The sequence below is a fragment of the Amblyraja radiata genome, chromosome 34, assembly GCF_010909765.2.
Source record: "Amblyraja radiata isolate CabotCenter1 chromosome 34, sAmbRad1.1.pri, whole genome shotgun sequence".
NCBI classification, from domain to species: domain Eukaryota; kingdom Metazoa; phylum Chordata; class Chondrichthyes; order Rajiformes; family Rajidae; genus Amblyraja; species Amblyraja radiata.
The window spans coordinates 20,406,299-20,422,312 of NC_045989.1; the positions used below are offsets into that span (position 1 = coordinate 20,406,299).

Consider the following 16,014-nt stretch of genomic DNA (forward strand, 5'->3'; position numbering starts at 1 on the left):
TGAGATGTATTGTTCCTTAGTTCCGACATACCTCATCTTGATGAGCAAAGACAAATAAATAAAAAGGTACAATCTATTCTGCTGCTGCTAGAAGATATCATCAAAATGATGAAACTCCTAATGTGAAGCAACCTTTCAGTATTATTCTGCTGCAACTAAAGAGATTTTGCAAGTAAAGAGTTCTAACAGTTTGTTCTCATTCAAATGTTGACTGCCTTGATCTTAGTTTCGACAATGTTCTGCTTGTGTTCACAACCTTTAATCAATGTAAGATTAACTGAAGCAAAGAAATAGCAGGACATAATCCGGCTAAGCTATTTAGACTGACATACAGCATGGAAGCAGGCCCTTCAGCCCAACTCAGCCATGCCAGCCCAGATGCCCCATCTAAGCTAGTTCCATTTGCCCATGTTTGGGCCAGAGCCCCCTAAACCCTTCCCATCCAAATGCCTTATAGAGAGTCCAGATGTACTAGAGAACCAGTGCAGAAGCACAGGAGAAGTGAGATAGGCGAGATCAAGGTCAACATAATGAGCTGTAGAATTTTGGATGTTATCAAGTTGACTGATGGTATAACTTGTGACTGTGGCCAAGACTGCCTCCCTTCACCTAGTTTAACCAGATGAATTGATACAGCAGGGAAGGTGATTATTCTACAGTGGAAATCAATGGTCTGAGCAAATCTGTAAGTACATGCTTAGCAGCTCACCTTGAATTCAAGGAAGACACATCGTGCAAACAATCTGGATCAAACACAGACAATGGTCAGTGAGAGGGATGGGATGATTTATGGCACAGTTTGAAAACAATGAAACATCCATTTATTTTTTCTCTCTGGAAAATATAATCTCACGTACATCTCATGTGTTTACATTTCGACGGGTACATGGATAGGAGTTTAACGGGATATGGACCAAAGGCGGGTAAATGGGATCCACTAAGAACGGGGCAGCTTGCTCAGCATACGCAAGTTGGGCCGAAGGGCCTGTTCCATGTTGTATGGCACTAAGCATATCTGTTATGAGGATTTAAAGTGAACTTAATAGTATTTGCGAAATTCCTTAAAATACTTTCTTCACAATGTTCAAGATGCAGGGCATGAGGAACTCGGGTAGAAAGTAAGTGTACAAAGGGTATGTTATTGTCATGTGTACCAATTAAGGTACGGTGAAACTAGCTAAGAACATGTGAAGATTTCCATGAATAATCTTAGCCAAACATTAGTATTGGCTTTCCAAATATTACAAGCCAAGATTATTATAGCTGAAGGTGTACACGCACACTGCACCCCTTGTAAAGGCAAAACATTTAACTATGTAGTGCAAACAGGCACTATGCCCAGGCTGATAAGAATCATATGCAGATGCTGAGGATGTGCCAAGCCACATCCAAATGCTTGGAGGTTGTGTTTGTGTGGAGAGTTTATAAAAGTACACAATAGCACAAAATGTTAAAATACCAATTACTCGAATAACACTGTCTTTCAAGCTTGTACTAGCTTATAAATCAGAATAATTGCCTCAGCTAGGTTTAGTCCTTCGTTAAACATGTACGCTATGCCACAGGGTAGCAATGCAATCATCTACCACATGCAAAATAATAGGGCAAGAAACAGCTTAAAATGATTTAGGGTGGACTACTATTGGTTATAAGCATTGCAAGCATGAGAACAAAATCTCTTGTAAATCTGTATTAAAGGCATTAAAATTATGATTAGTTCCATGAAAAAGGAGGCATGGGAAAAGCAATGGACAGGATGTCCCTTCCATTAATTCCGAAAAGAAAATATGGCTCTTTCGTTGTTTTTCTTTTACTTGGCATCTTTATCGCACAGAAAGTTAGATCTTTATTTAAGTACACACCGGTTTCCTCCCACACTCCAAAGACGTGCAGGTGTGTGTGCGTAGGATAGTGTTAGTGTGCGGGGATCATTGCCGGTGTGGACTCGGTAGGCCAAAGGGCCTGTTTCGGTGCTATATCTCTAAACTAAACTAAACTAACCTATGCTGAGTTTCTCCAGCATTTTTGTCTTCCTTCGATTTTTCCAGCATCTGCAGTTCTTTCCTAAAGAACTTTGGTCTCCTAATCTGAGGAAAGACATTCTTGCCATAGAGGGAGTATAGAGAAGGTTCACCAGACTGATTCCTGGGATGTCAGGACTTTCATATGAAGAAAGACTGGATAGACTCGGCTTGTACTCGCTAGAATTTAGACGATTGAGGGGGGATCTTATAGAAACTTACAAAATTCTTAAGGGGTTGGACAGGCTAGATGCAGGAAGATTGTTCCTGATGTTGGGGAAGTCCAGAACTAGGGGTCACAGTTTAAGGATAAGAGGGAAGTCTTTTAGGACCGATGAGAAAATCATTTTTTACACAGAGAGTGGTGAATCTGTGGAATTCTCTGCCACAGAAGGTAGTTGAGGCCAGTTCATTGGCTATATTTAAGAGGGAGTTAGATGTGGCCCTTGTGGCTAACGGGATCAGGGGGTATGGAGAGAAGGCAGGGATGGGATACTGAGTTGGATGATCAGCCATGATCATATTGAATGGCGGCGCAGGCTCGAAGTGCCGAATGGCCTACTCCTGCACCTATTTTCTAAGTTTCTATGTTTCTAAACTAACCTGAACGTTTGTTTTTGGGAGGACATTAAAAATGGGAGGTAATGCTGTGATGCAGTTGGAAAGATCCTAATCCTGGTGTTGACAGCTGGAAAATAAATCTGAATCAACAAGGAAACAGTGAAAATGGAATGGTTTCTCCTGAATATCAATCAAACACTGCCTTCTGTAAGTCTATTAGTTAGATTGTATTCTCCGGCTACCTGCTGAGTGATTCAAAAGAGTTTTCTTCTGTGAGTACATGAAGTTCAATTGAAAGTGCCCTTAATATTTCAATCAAAATGTTTGAAATCAGATTCCTTTCAGGACACATGGAATCCTTCATAGGTATTTTAATTCTAGTGCAGGTGAGAGCCATTGACAACATTGGCAGGCATCTAACAGGTGCAACCTCTGACACATATTCACACATATGATACACAATCTTTACCGAAGAACCTACAAACCTTTGGAGTGTGGGGGGAAACTGGAGCACCCGGAGAAAACCCACGCGGTCACGGGGAGAAGGTACAAACTCCATACAGACAGCACCCATAGTCAGGATCAAACCCGGGTCTCTGTCGCTGTAAGGCAGCGACTCTACCACTGAACCACTGTGCCGCCCTTCGGTTTTACACTATTATGTTCACCTAGTATTACGGTTTGTGTTATTGATGAGTACATATTTGTTTGTTGTGTTGTTACATTTTCAGGTCTGTTAAGCTGCAGCAAGCAAGAATGTAATTGTTCCACTGCTGGTACATATGACAATGAAACACTCCTGACAAAAATGCTGGAAAAACTCAGCGGGTGAGGCAGCATCTATGGAGAGAAGGAATAGGCGATGTTTTGGGTCAAGAACGAAGGGTATCGACCCGAAATGATCTCAGTTCTCAGAGAACCGGGCCCAGCTGGAAGTATGGTATCACGGAGAACTGGTTATTCATGTCCTGTAGATAACAGGCATAACTTACTGCTGGAATTTGCCACTGACAAACGAGAAGAAGGTCACATTCCCTTTAGTCCCATCTCAGCTGAGCAGTCACATTACAGATAAAGTCAAAGACTCATAGAATCATACAGCATGGAAACAGGAGCTTTGGACCAACTTGCCCACACTGACCAACATGTCCCATCTACACCAGTCCCACCTGCCTTCGTTTGACCCATTTCCCTCTAAACCTGTCCCTATAGCTCAAGGCCCTCGAGTCCTGCCAACATCCTCGTAAATCTTCTCTGCACCCTTTCCAGCTTGACAACATCTTTCCTATAACATAGTGCCCAGAACTGAACACAATACTCTAAATGCGTAAGAAGGAACTGCAGATGCTGGTTTATACCGAAAATAGACACAAAAAGCTGGAGTAACTCAGCAGGACAGGCAGCATCTCTGGAGAGAAGGAAAGGGAGATGTTTCGGTTCTGGAGAAAGGTCTCGATCCGAAACATCACCCATTCCTCTCCAGTGATGCTGCCTGAGTTACTCCAGTTTCTTGTGTCTATCTTTACTCCAAATGCAGCCTCATCAACGTCTTATACAACTGCATACAAGAAAGGTCTCGATCCGAAACATCACCCATTCCTCTCCAGTGATGCTGCCTGAGTTACTCCAGTTTCTTGTGTCTATCTTTACTCCAAATGCCGCCTCATCAACGTCTTATACAACTGCAACATGACCTTCCAACTTCTTTACTCAGGAGTCTCTAGTTTCTGAGTTGCGCTGTCAAATGCATTCAGAATCCACTGTAGCATCAACCTAGATTCCTTTGAAATCCCTACTTTAGCTGGGGAAAGACATAACGCTGCATTCACCAGCACCCAACATTGAGTAATGGGGCTGAACACAAGTGGAGAAGTATCTAGCCAAGTGCTTGAAACATCGAAGCATGGATGAGGATGGGTCAAGTACTGATAAATGGGATTCATGTAGATGATTTGCATGGACCTGATGGGCCAAAAGCCCTGTTTACATGCCTGTGACAATGACACATTTTTCCAGTTGTGGTACTAACACTAGCATTTACCCAAAATAGATAATAAACAAATATTAATCAGAAAAAAACAAGATTTTTGAAGAAATCTTTGAAGATTTAGGAGAAACATAGAAACATAGAAAATAGGTGCAGGTGTAGGCCATTCGGCCCTTCGAGCCTGCACTGCCATTCAATATGATAATGGCTGATCATCCAACTCAGTATCCTGTACCTGCCCTCTCTCCACAACCCCTGATCCCTTTAGCCACAAGGGCCACATCTAACTCCCTCTTAAATATAGCTTTGGTATGTTGCCGAACACTCAATCAAACTTCTGCAAGTCGAGAGCATGCAGACTGGTTACATCACGGCCTGGTTCTACCGGTAACACCTACCCCCAGGAACAAAGATTACAGAGAGTGGTGGGCACTGCCCGGTCCATCACAAGTACTGATCTTCCCGCCATTTAAGGGATCTGCAAGAGGTGCTGCCTCAAAGAAGCAGCCAGCATCGTCAAAGATGCACATCACCCTGGCAACACTCTCATCTCGCTATTATCATCGGGAGAATAGTACAGGAGCCTGAAAACCGTGACAACCAGCTTCAAGAACTCCTTCTGCACAACAACCATCAAGCTCTTGAACACTGCACAACACTAACCTCAGCAAATATGATCTTCTACGGACTTTGGTTCTGCATTATAGTGATCAGGTTACCTAGTATTACTGCTACTAATATATTGTATTACTGATTGTTATGTATTTGTCTGTATATTATTGTGTTAATTGGCCTGTAAAGCAGCAGCAGGTAAGACTTTTCTAGGGTTACGTGGAATCATAAGAGGAATAAACAAGGTGAATGCACTGTGTCTTTTACCCAGTATAGGGGAATCTAGAACCAGAGAACATAGGTTGAAAGAAGGACCTCGACCCAAAATATCACCTATCAATATTCTCCAGGAATGCTGAGTTACTCCAGCATTTTAGCTCTTTCCTTGGTAAACCAGCATCTGCAGTTTCTTGTTTCTACCTTTCAGACATAGGTTTAAGGTGAGGGGCAGAAAGGTTTAATAGGGACCTGAGGGTCAACTTTTTCACATAGAGGGTAGTGGGTATATGGAACGAGCTGCCAGATGAGGCAGGTATAGTGACAACATTTATAAGACATTTGGACAGGTGGATGGATAGGGAAGATTTGGAGGGATATGGGACAAACGCGACTAGCGTTGATAGGGCATCTTGGTTGGTATGGTAAATGGTACTAGCATGGGGGATGAGGCATCTTGGTTGGCATGGACCAATTTGGCCGAAGGGCCTGTTTCATAGAAACATAGAAACATAGAAATTAGGTGCAGGAGTAGGCCATTCGGCCCTTCGAGCCTGCACTGCCATTCAATATGATCATGGCTGATCATCCAACTCAGTATCCCGTACCTGCCTTCTCTCCATACCCTCTGATCCCCTTAGCCACAAGGGCCACATCTAACTCCCTCTTAAATATAGCCAATGAACTGGCCTCGACTACCCTCTGTGGCAGAGAGTTCCAGAGATTCACCACTCTCTGTGTGAAAAAAGTTCTTCTCATCTCGGTTTTAAAGGATTTCCCCCTTATCCTTAAGCTGTGACCCATTGTCCTGGACTTCCCCAACATCGGGAGCAATCTTCCTGCATCTAGCCTGTCCAACCCCTTAAGAATTTTATAAATTTCTATAAGATCCCCTCTCAATCCCCTAAATTCTAGAGAGTATAAACCAAGTCTATCCAGTCTTTCTTCATAAGACAGTCCTGACATCCCAAGAATCAGTCTGGTGAACCTTCTCTGCACTCCCTCTATGGCAATAATGTCCTTCCTCAGATTTCCGTGCTGTATGACTCTAATCATGGCTCCGTTGCCGCCGGTACATCTGACAATGACGCACTCTTGGATAAAACCTCAGATGACTCTGCCAACAATAATCTGTGAAGGGAACGGAGTGACCCACTGTCTTCCCCACACATCGCTGGTAGAGAGAGACAGAAACAGCGGATAACCCTAGCTGCTTGTGCGGGAAGGAACTGCAGATGCTGGTTTAAACCAAAGATAGACACAAAATTGCTGGAGTAACTCAACGGGACGGCAGCATCTCCGGAGAGAAGGGGGTGGGTGACGTTTCGTGTCTGAAGTAGGGTCTCGAACGGAAACGTCACCCATTCCTTTACTCCACAGATCACGCTGCCTGTCCCGCGGAGTTACTCCAGCATTGTCGTGTCTATCCTCGCCGCTTGCTTGACATATAAACTGCTGCGGTTATTGAAGTGTATTCCGGGTCTCGGTGCACACTCTCGGGGCTGTACGACGGGCCAAGCTGCAGAATACACGGTTCTAAGCAAAGATACTGGAGCAGTTGGTTCTTAGTTAGCTGCGCCACAAATGCAGCTTAAGATTCAGCAGCATCTCAGCACAGTCGCCTGCCTCTGCGCCAAACCCTCACTGTGTGTGTGTGTTACACACCGTAGTCAATGATCTAAATCTACATGCTGCGTTTAAAAAAAAAGTGGAACTGAATTTACGGAAACTCCTAGATAACTAGATTATTTATATCCGGCGAAGGGGGGAATATATCTCGCACAGTTTGACTAGAAAGTACCCGCGCATGAAACATGATCGGACTCGGGTAATTCCAGACATTGGGTCGCGGGTTTCGAGAGTTGACCTATAAAACGAGAAATAAATAACTGCAGTGCCGGCCGGCTGTGGGTCCCTGAGAAGAGGTCGGAGGGGGGGGGGGGGAGGTGAAACTTTATCGCTCCCACCCCCTTACCCCGACCTCAACGTTCATTTACAAAACAAACTCTCCGTGTTTCGTCTTTTATCCCGGCGCTGGTCATTGTGCAAGACTAGAAAATGTGGGCCCTGCCTCTGTTTGCGAGCTCGATGCGTCATTGCAAGTTGACACTAGAAATGACATTGACACTGAAACCGATACAAGCGCCGCCTCCTCCTCTTTGCTCCGACCTACCCAGCAGAACCGCATGCAAGCGCAATTTAAATTCGACCGGCACTGAATGGGATCTGACGTATGTTAAATGAGTGCAGGAGAGGAAAGAAAAAGTACATAGATTAAACAATCAGCGATTGGAAACGTGGTCCATTTCTCTCGGCCGTTTGATTAGTAAATAGAAGCCAGCACTTGCCGCACGCTGTCAAACGCCAAACATGGTAAGGTCTTTCATTAAAAGAACTTGCCGGTTTTTTAGATATTTGACTGGGGAACACGTAGACTTTTGGCTTCCGTGGGCTAGGTGTTGGATAACAATGTTGTAGGTGCTGTACATTTGTTCTTGCCTGCGTCTGTCTAACTGAGGCTAATTAATGCGCCTAGCTTATTTTATTTTCTCTGCACTTATCGCCGCTTGGAAATCAATTAGAGTTACAATTTGATGTCTGGCCAGGTGGACAATTAGAATATCGATAATCTTGACAGACTATTTCATTTTGCAGTCCTGTTTGATTTTGTACTTACTACTACCCCTATTGGAAATATTCAAGGTGAAAATTTGACAGGCATCGTCCTATCAACTTTAAATTGTCAGTGCATTTACCTGAACCACAAATATTTACTTAGTAATCGTCTTACAGTTGCCCATTTTCCAGACTTTGGCAAGATAATTCAATGTATATTTGAGATGGGGGGGGGGGGGGGGGGGTTTGTTCCCCTCTTCATTGTGTCCCAAAATACCCATGTCACAATACTGAGCCGATCGATTATAAATAATGCTACTTAGCAGAAAGCATTTTACAATTAATTAATTTTGGTAGCAAAATCAGACCTTTTGTTTTAGCCTTTGTGGTACAACTACAACGCGGTTGCATTTACGCCGAACGTAAATGATGTTGAATTGCTAAAGCAAGCTCTCATTCAGAGAAGGCACACGAGATTGCATACATGTATGTTGGAATCTTGAGCAAAAGTGCCGGATGAACTCAGCGAGCCAGGCAGCATCTGTGGAGGGAATGGGCAGATGACGTTTTGGATCGGGACCTTTCTTCAGATTGATTGTAGTCTGAGGGAGAAAGTTAGAAAAGCGAGGTGGGAGTGGGTCAAAGCCAGACAAATGATAGGTAGATACAGGTGAGGCGGTTTGGTTGGCACATGGGCAGACAGAGTAAGTGACAAAGGCTAGAGGTGAAATGAGGGGGGGGGGGGGGGAGTGGAATATAGGTAGAAGGAGCCAGAGGAAGTGGAAAGACCGGGTTTAAAGGGAAATGGGGGACTCATGAGTTTAGTTAATAGTCATGTGTACAGTGAAAAGCTTTTTGTTGCGTGCTAACCAGGACAATACATGATTACAATCGAGCCATCCACAGTGTAAAGATATATGATAAAGGGAATAACGTGAATATTGTTTAGTGCAAGATAAAGCCAGTAAAGTTTGATCAAAGACAGAGATAGTCCAAGCGTCTCCAATGAGGTAGATTGTAGTTCAGGACCGCTCTCCAGTTGTTGGTAGGATGGTTCAGTTGCCTGAGAACAGGTGGGAAGAAACTGACCCTGAACCTGGAGGTGTGCGTTTTCACGCTTCTATACCTTTTGCCCGATGGGAGAGGGGAGAAGAGGGAGTGGGGATGGAGATGAGCATACAGAGGAGGGGGATGGTGCAGGGTGACTGGGGTAGTGTGAGATTGTGGGAGGAATGCGCATGCACCAGGGTAGAAGGGGTGAGGTAGAGAAAGGGGTTGGGGTACGGGATGGGGTGGGACTGTGAGGCTACCACATCAGACTCTTCAGACCGATGGAGTGGAGGAGAGAGCTGGGAGAAAGAGAGGAGGGTGGGTGAAGAGCTGGCAAGTGATGGGAAGATTGATAGGCAGATGAGTCAGTTGGGGGGGGGGGGGGGGGGTGAGGGGGTGAGATGGGTGGAGATAGTAACCAAGGGTGGAGGTGATAAATGGAGAGGACAAAAGGGATGCATATGGAATTATCTGGTATGAAAGGAAGGTTGAGAGTGAAACATAGAACCCGAGGGAGGGTTGGTGGGGGATTGTAAAAGGGAATTGAGTAATGAATGGATGGAGGAAGTGGTGGAGGGGAAAGCAACTAGGTGAGTGGGCAGGAGGAGTGGATGAAGGTGTGTGCGTGGAGCATGATTCTAGGTACATAAGAAGGAAAGAGGAGGGCAGTTTACCTGAAATTGGAGAATTCAATGTTCATACCAATGAGATGTTAGCTACCCAAGTGGAATATCAGGTGTTGTTCCTCCAGTTTGTGTGTGGCCTCTCTCTGGCAATGGAAGAGGCCCAGGACAGAAAGGTCATAAGGAATAGGAGTAGAATTAGGCCATTCGGCCCATCAAGTCTACCCCACCATTCAATCAAGGCTTATCTATCTCTTTCTCCGAACCCCATTCTCCTGCCTTCGCCCCATAACTTCCATCACCTGTACTAATCAAATGTCAGTAAGGGAATGGAAAGTTGAAATGGTTTAGAAAGCGGGAGATCCAGACAGCCTCAGCAGACTGAGTGCATGTTCGGTGAAGGTTACCTAATCTAGGCTTGCCCTCACTGATGTTGGGGTGGCCAAATCAGGAGCACCAAACGCAAAGGATGAGGTAGGAGGAGGTGAAGGCACAGCTCTGTCTCGTCTAGAATGGTTGTTTGGGACCATGGAATCCATGCAGCATGGAAAAAGACCTTTCAGCCAACTTGTCCACGCCACCCAAGATACTCCACCTAAACTACTAATTTGCCTGAATTTGCCCCATATTCCCCTAACCCTTTCCTATCCATGTACCTGTCCAAGTGTCTTTTAAATGCTGTTGTGGTACCTGCCTTAACTACTTTCTCTGGCAGCTCGTTCCATACACTGTCCACCATCTGAGTGAAAAGGCTGCCCCTCTGTCATAGAATCATACAGAATGGAAACAGCCCTTCGGCCCAACTTGCTCATGCCAACCAAGGTGCCCCATCTATACTAGTCCCACTTACCTGTGATTAGCCCATATCCTTCGACACATTCCCCATCCATTAAGTTCCTAATCAATCATTCCCCCTCTCACCTTAAATCTATGTCCTTTTTTCTTGGTTCCATTACCCTGGGTAAAAGACTCTGAGCTTTCACCCTATCTATTCCCCTCAGGATGTTATACATGATGTTGCACCTCCTGAGGTTGTGGGGGGAAGTGCCTGGGAGGGAGAGTGTTGGGGGTGGGAAGGGACAAGCAAACCAAGGAGTGATGGAGTTAGTCTCTGGGTAAAGCTGAAAGTGGTGAGGAGGGAAAGAGGTTGGGCTGGGGTGAGGGGGTGGGGTGAGGGAAGGGACAAAAGTTGGAAATGGTGGAATCTGAGAAGATGGGGAGTGAAATGTAAAAACAGAAAGGGAGGGGGGTGGGGTGGTGAATAGTTGGAAAGCGGAGGGGGTTGAGAGAGAAATGTGGGATCCGGAATAGAGATGTGTGTGATGAGCGGATGGAGAGGGGGAAGGAACAAGGTGACGGGAAAGGGAGGGGAGGATTGGATCTGCTCGTTGCTTCCCTTTCATTACATTGCAATATAACCGAAGAACGGTAGCGCGGATATAATTAATTAATTTCTGAAATAGTTGAAACAGGGTGCGCTTCTTTCGTTCAAGAATGTGATTTGATGTCCATTGTATTTAGAGCAGCAACTCTAGGTACAATCCCGTGATAGCCATGACTAAATTAAATGCCACAATCTGCAGCGGGTACCATGACGTGAGCCGTGTCAAATTACCATGCGACTTTAAAAACAATACCTTGCAATGCATTGTTTGGTCACTTTATTGTACCCGGAGTTACTATGGTAATGTGTTACTTTCTCATTTTTTTGTCGTGCGATAGGGAAATAACAGCGGGCACGTAATGAAACGAGTTCCAACTGGATTTATTACTGTAAGTGTATAGAATGTACGGAGAGCCTCTGGTGAGCATAAGACCGGGTCAGGGCAGAAACGATTTTGCAGTCTGGTCAGAAGGTGAGAGGCAGCCACACCTCCGATTGCACAAAGGGAGGTTAAAGGCCGTTGTTTAGATCAATCCCCATTTAACAGCAACGCCTCGTGATCCAAGCAGAACTAATTTGCTCTCCATTGAAACTTTTCAGCTGTATATTTTCCATCGGATGCTCACAGAAGCGCATTGAATCCCCGACAGATGCTGAAAATCTATTTAAATCTTTGCTCTATCCCTTTACTGTATAGCTATTTGATCTTTGCTATATACCTGTTTGATCCTGCTCGCTACCTTTTTCATCTTTATACTATATATTTAATCTTTACTATGTGCCTATTTAATACTTGCCACATACCCACTGAACCTTTGGCGTATGCCTGCTTAAACTTTGCTCTTTACCTATTTATTATGCACTCGTTCTCTCGGGAGCTCTTAAAATATGCAAGTGATCGCCACTTTGGGGCGGGGTGTTTGGATTGTGCTTGACGTGGGTGTGATCGGCATGTTTAGATGCAGCTGCAACGGGCACGTTAACATAGAGCTGCAATGGGCAAGTTCGGATACAGCTGCAGTGGGCACGTTTCGGTGCAGCTACAACGGACACGTTTAGATATAGTTGCAATGAGCACTTTCATATATGGTTGCAATGGACACGTTTAGATATAGTTTGCAATGGGCAGGTGTAGGAAGTAGAGAAGGAATGGTGACGTTTTGGGACGAGAACCTTCTTCATACGCGTAAAATCACTCATTTTTTCTCCCCAGAGATGTTGCCTTCCCGCAGAGTTACTCCAGCATTTTGTTGCCATAGGCATGTTTAGATATTGCTGCAACGGTAAGTTTAGATACAGCTGCAGTGGGCATATTTAGATTATCGTTTGCAATGATCATATTTAGATTTAGCTACGATGGGCAGCTCAGAGCAGCAGATAGACCCCAAAAGCTGGAGTAACGCCGCGGGACTGGCAGGCAGAGAATGAATGGGTGACGTTTCGGGTCGAGACCCTTCTTCAGACTGGTTAGAGATAAGGGAAACGAGAGTTATATGGGATGATGTAGAGAGATAAAGAAGAATGAGAGAAAGATATGCAAAAAAGTAACGATGATAAAGGCAACAGGCCATTGTTAGCTGTAAGTAAGTTTATTGGCCAAGTATTCACATAAATTAAATTAAATTTCTTTATTTATATAGCACATTTTTAGTCAACTTGCATTGACCCCAAAGTGCTTCACATAATTACATCCACACACACAGGCAAAGGTGGGTGAAGTGTCTTGCCCAAGGACACACACATACAAGGAATTTGCCTTGGTGCTCCGCCCACAAGTAACAGCATGACATAGTGACAGTTACGAATGGCTCAAAACACTAAACATTAATAATAATAAAACATTAATGATAAAACACCATTGATCAAGCATGTGAACCAACAAAATACCAGATCAAAGGGATTTGGCTGTTGAGTAGAGCAACTACTCGTGGATAAAAACTGTTTTTTTTAATATAGCTGCAATGGGCACGGTTAGATACAACTGCAACGACCGTGTTAAGATATAATTGCAACGATCATGTTTAGCTACAGCTGCAATGATCGTGGTAAGATATATAGTGGCATCGACCACGTTAAGATACAGTTTGCTATGATCGTGTTTAAGTTGAAGCTGTAGTTTTTTAAAGCCGGGTCGGGGTTTTGAAGTTCCCGCCGGCTGGGCGGGGGCGCGCGGGGCGTGGCGGGAGGCGGTGACGCGCGGCGGGAGGCGGGCGCTGCGGCTCTTCACCCGAGCGCGCGCTGCCATCGAGCGGAGCTGCCGCCGCCTCACACTCTGCCCTCTCCTCTCCTCATGCTGCCGGGACGTGGGGTGAGTGTAGGCCGGAGAGTAGGGTGGTCATGGCCGGGCCGGGGTGGGATGGGGGAAGTGAGGGCGCCGTGTGGGCGGCGGTGGAGGCGCTCCGGGAGTCTAGGCCGCGCTTTCCTTTGTCTGACGGCGCTCCCTTCCCGGCCCCATGGCCGCGCTCCCTCACCCCCCACCCCGCTCCCTCACCCTCCCGGCCCCATGGCCGCGCTCCCTCACCCCCCCGGCCCCATGGTCGCGCTCCCTCACCCTCCCGGCCCCCCCACCCCCCACCCCGCTCCCTCACCCCCCCCCCCGCTCCCTCACCCTCCCGGCCCCCCCACCCCGCTCCCTCACCCTCCCACCCCGCTCCCTCACCCCCCCACCCCGCTCCCTCACCCTCCCGGCCCCTCCACCCCGCTCCCTCACCCTCCCACCCCGCTCCCTCACCCCCCACCCCGCTCCCTCACCCCCCACCCCGCTCCCTCACCCCCCACCCCGCTCCCTCACCCTCCCGGCCCCCATGGTCGCGCTCCCTCACCCCCACCTCACCCCCCACCCCCCTCCCTCACCCTCTACCCTCACCCTCCCGGCCCCATGGTCGCGCTCCATCACCCTCTACCCCGCTCCCTCACGCCCCCGGCCCTGTGAGAGGGGAAGAGCGTTCATTATACGGTTGTACCGCCGTCCCCGCTCGGCCGGGAGAGGGTGGATGGGGAGAGCGCTGTACCGCCGTCCCCGGGAGAGGGGGGTGGGTGGGTGGGGAGAGCGCTGTACCGCCGGCTTGGCCTGGCACCGCACGACCCGACACACCTGGGCCGGCGAGACGGACGAGGCCGCTTTTGTTTTCCGCCGCCTCTGTGTGTGGCGCTGGAGAGGGGGGGAGGGGCGTGTGATTGACGGGTCAAATGGCCAGTGAGAGGCGCTGCCGGGCCGGTGGGCGGGGCTGTGAGGCCCCCTCTGGCCAATGGGCGTGCGCGGGAGGCGGGACCTGGGGCTGTAACTTCACCTGCGGGCGTTTGCATCAAAGATCCTTCACCTTTGGATGGCTGCAGTGTCACAAAGTGCAACCACCTCTCCTTGCAGTAAGACAGGCAGAAAACGCAACCACAACCATTGGTGTGAGTGTTGTGTGTTTCCCCGGCCGGCGGCTCTCCCATTATTCCGCCACACAAGTGCTGCAGAAATGTACATCTGCTCTTAGAACCCTCTTCTGAACCATCCTGTTCATTTAACATTCCTGCCTTTTTTAAATACCCGTTTTTAACCACTGTTAAACATGTGCATCGGTCTTTATTAAATTATAGTTAATAGTTATCATAAAATTAAAGTTAATATGTTTTTGCAATAATTAACCGCTTTGAGTTTCCTCTTTGGAGATGGCATTGGCCAGGAATTACTGTAACTTTTCACGGTAGCGATGACTCCGTAACATTGAGTTTATCGATTCATTTTTAGGTTTACACCCCCCCGCCCACGCTGCCAATTTGTCATGTGAAAGCTAAACTTTAAGATCTCTCAGGCCAGTGAGTAACATTTCCCAGAGGCGATATCTCAGTGTAAAATAGTCTTGTTCACAAACTGCGACGTGGCTCCATTTCATGTGACGTGCATGGTTTTTTTTCTCGAGCAAGTTGCGGTTTCCTGTCATACTAACGCCGGGTTTAGATGGTAATTCCTTTGCTTAATGGGATTCCTCGCGTTACGTGTTTCGAAGTGAACTATTTAAGTTCTCTAATTATTTCAGTCGCAGAATTTATCAGACGTACCAATATACATTTTTGCGGGCATAATTGTATAGTTATCTTTAGAAATAATTCTCAGAACAGTAGTTCCGTTTGGATTATCAGCGTCTCGATTTTTTAAATTAAAGTGCTCGGAAACTTTTGCGTCACTTAATCAATTTCCAGTTGGTGGGGGGGATTTTTTGTTGGACGATCCTTTAGTGCAAACGAGGTAACTGCTTGCCATTTTCCCCTTTATTGAGCTTAAAAAATGAGTAAATATTTGGTTTAACAATTTAGACAAAACATTGTCAGTGTGAGTTATTCAGATATTAAGAGAATGTAAGGTAAATTAAGTTTGGAATTTACTGATGAAATCTGAACAAAGAGTAGTCACTATTTTTATTACATTGGCAAATTTTTGTATATAAATTCCTCGACCAATATCTCATTGGTTTTGTTTAGAGTTTCATTGTTTTACTTTTGAACTGGTGTAGATCTATTTCATTCTGGTGAAATTGCCTTTTGGTGGTAGTTGTCATGGTAGATGTATTAGGATTCCCAGTGCTTGACTTTGTGTCTAATTTTGGATTAAGGTTGCATTATTATTTAATGTGAAGTTTGTAGTTAAAGCAACGATGTGCATAATTGTGTTGGTAATGTCATCAGAGGCTAAAGTTTGGGCTGAGGTGTAGAAAATATGCACAGTTATAGTTGCATCCCCAGAGGTTGATATTGGATGGGTATTATATAAATAGTATTGAACTGCAATAAGTTATACCATCCAGTGATTGTTTTGATTTGTTCTGTATGTCATAGTGAGTAGTTCAACAGGGGATAGTCTGAAGTTTCCTTAGTTGATTGCAACAATTAATGGCAAAACTTTGAAAGTAATTGAATTTTAAATTGAAGTTTTGTATTGGGCGTATATCAACACTT

At 45.9% G+C, this 16,014-nt stretch overlaps 1 protein-coding gene across 4 annotated transcripts in view; it reads left to right on the forward strand.

Moving 5' to 3' along the window:
- The first annotated feature begins 7,554 nt into the window (after positions 1 to 7,554).
- The window catches only part of mapk6 (mitogen-activated protein kinase 6), a 28,792-nt gene continuing 20,332 nt past the window's right edge, over positions 7,555 to 16,014 (forward strand). For 2 of the 4 annotated variants that reach the window (XM_033050198.1, XM_033050199.1), the window contains exon 1: positions 13,252 to 13,378. The gene's annotated coding sequence lies outside the window, so the exon portion shown is untranslated. Of the gene's footprint in view, positions 7,771 to 13,244; positions 13,379 to 16,014 lie in introns of those variants that run through there. The other 2 variants (XM_033050197.1, XM_033050196.1) reach the window with 2 other exon arrangements.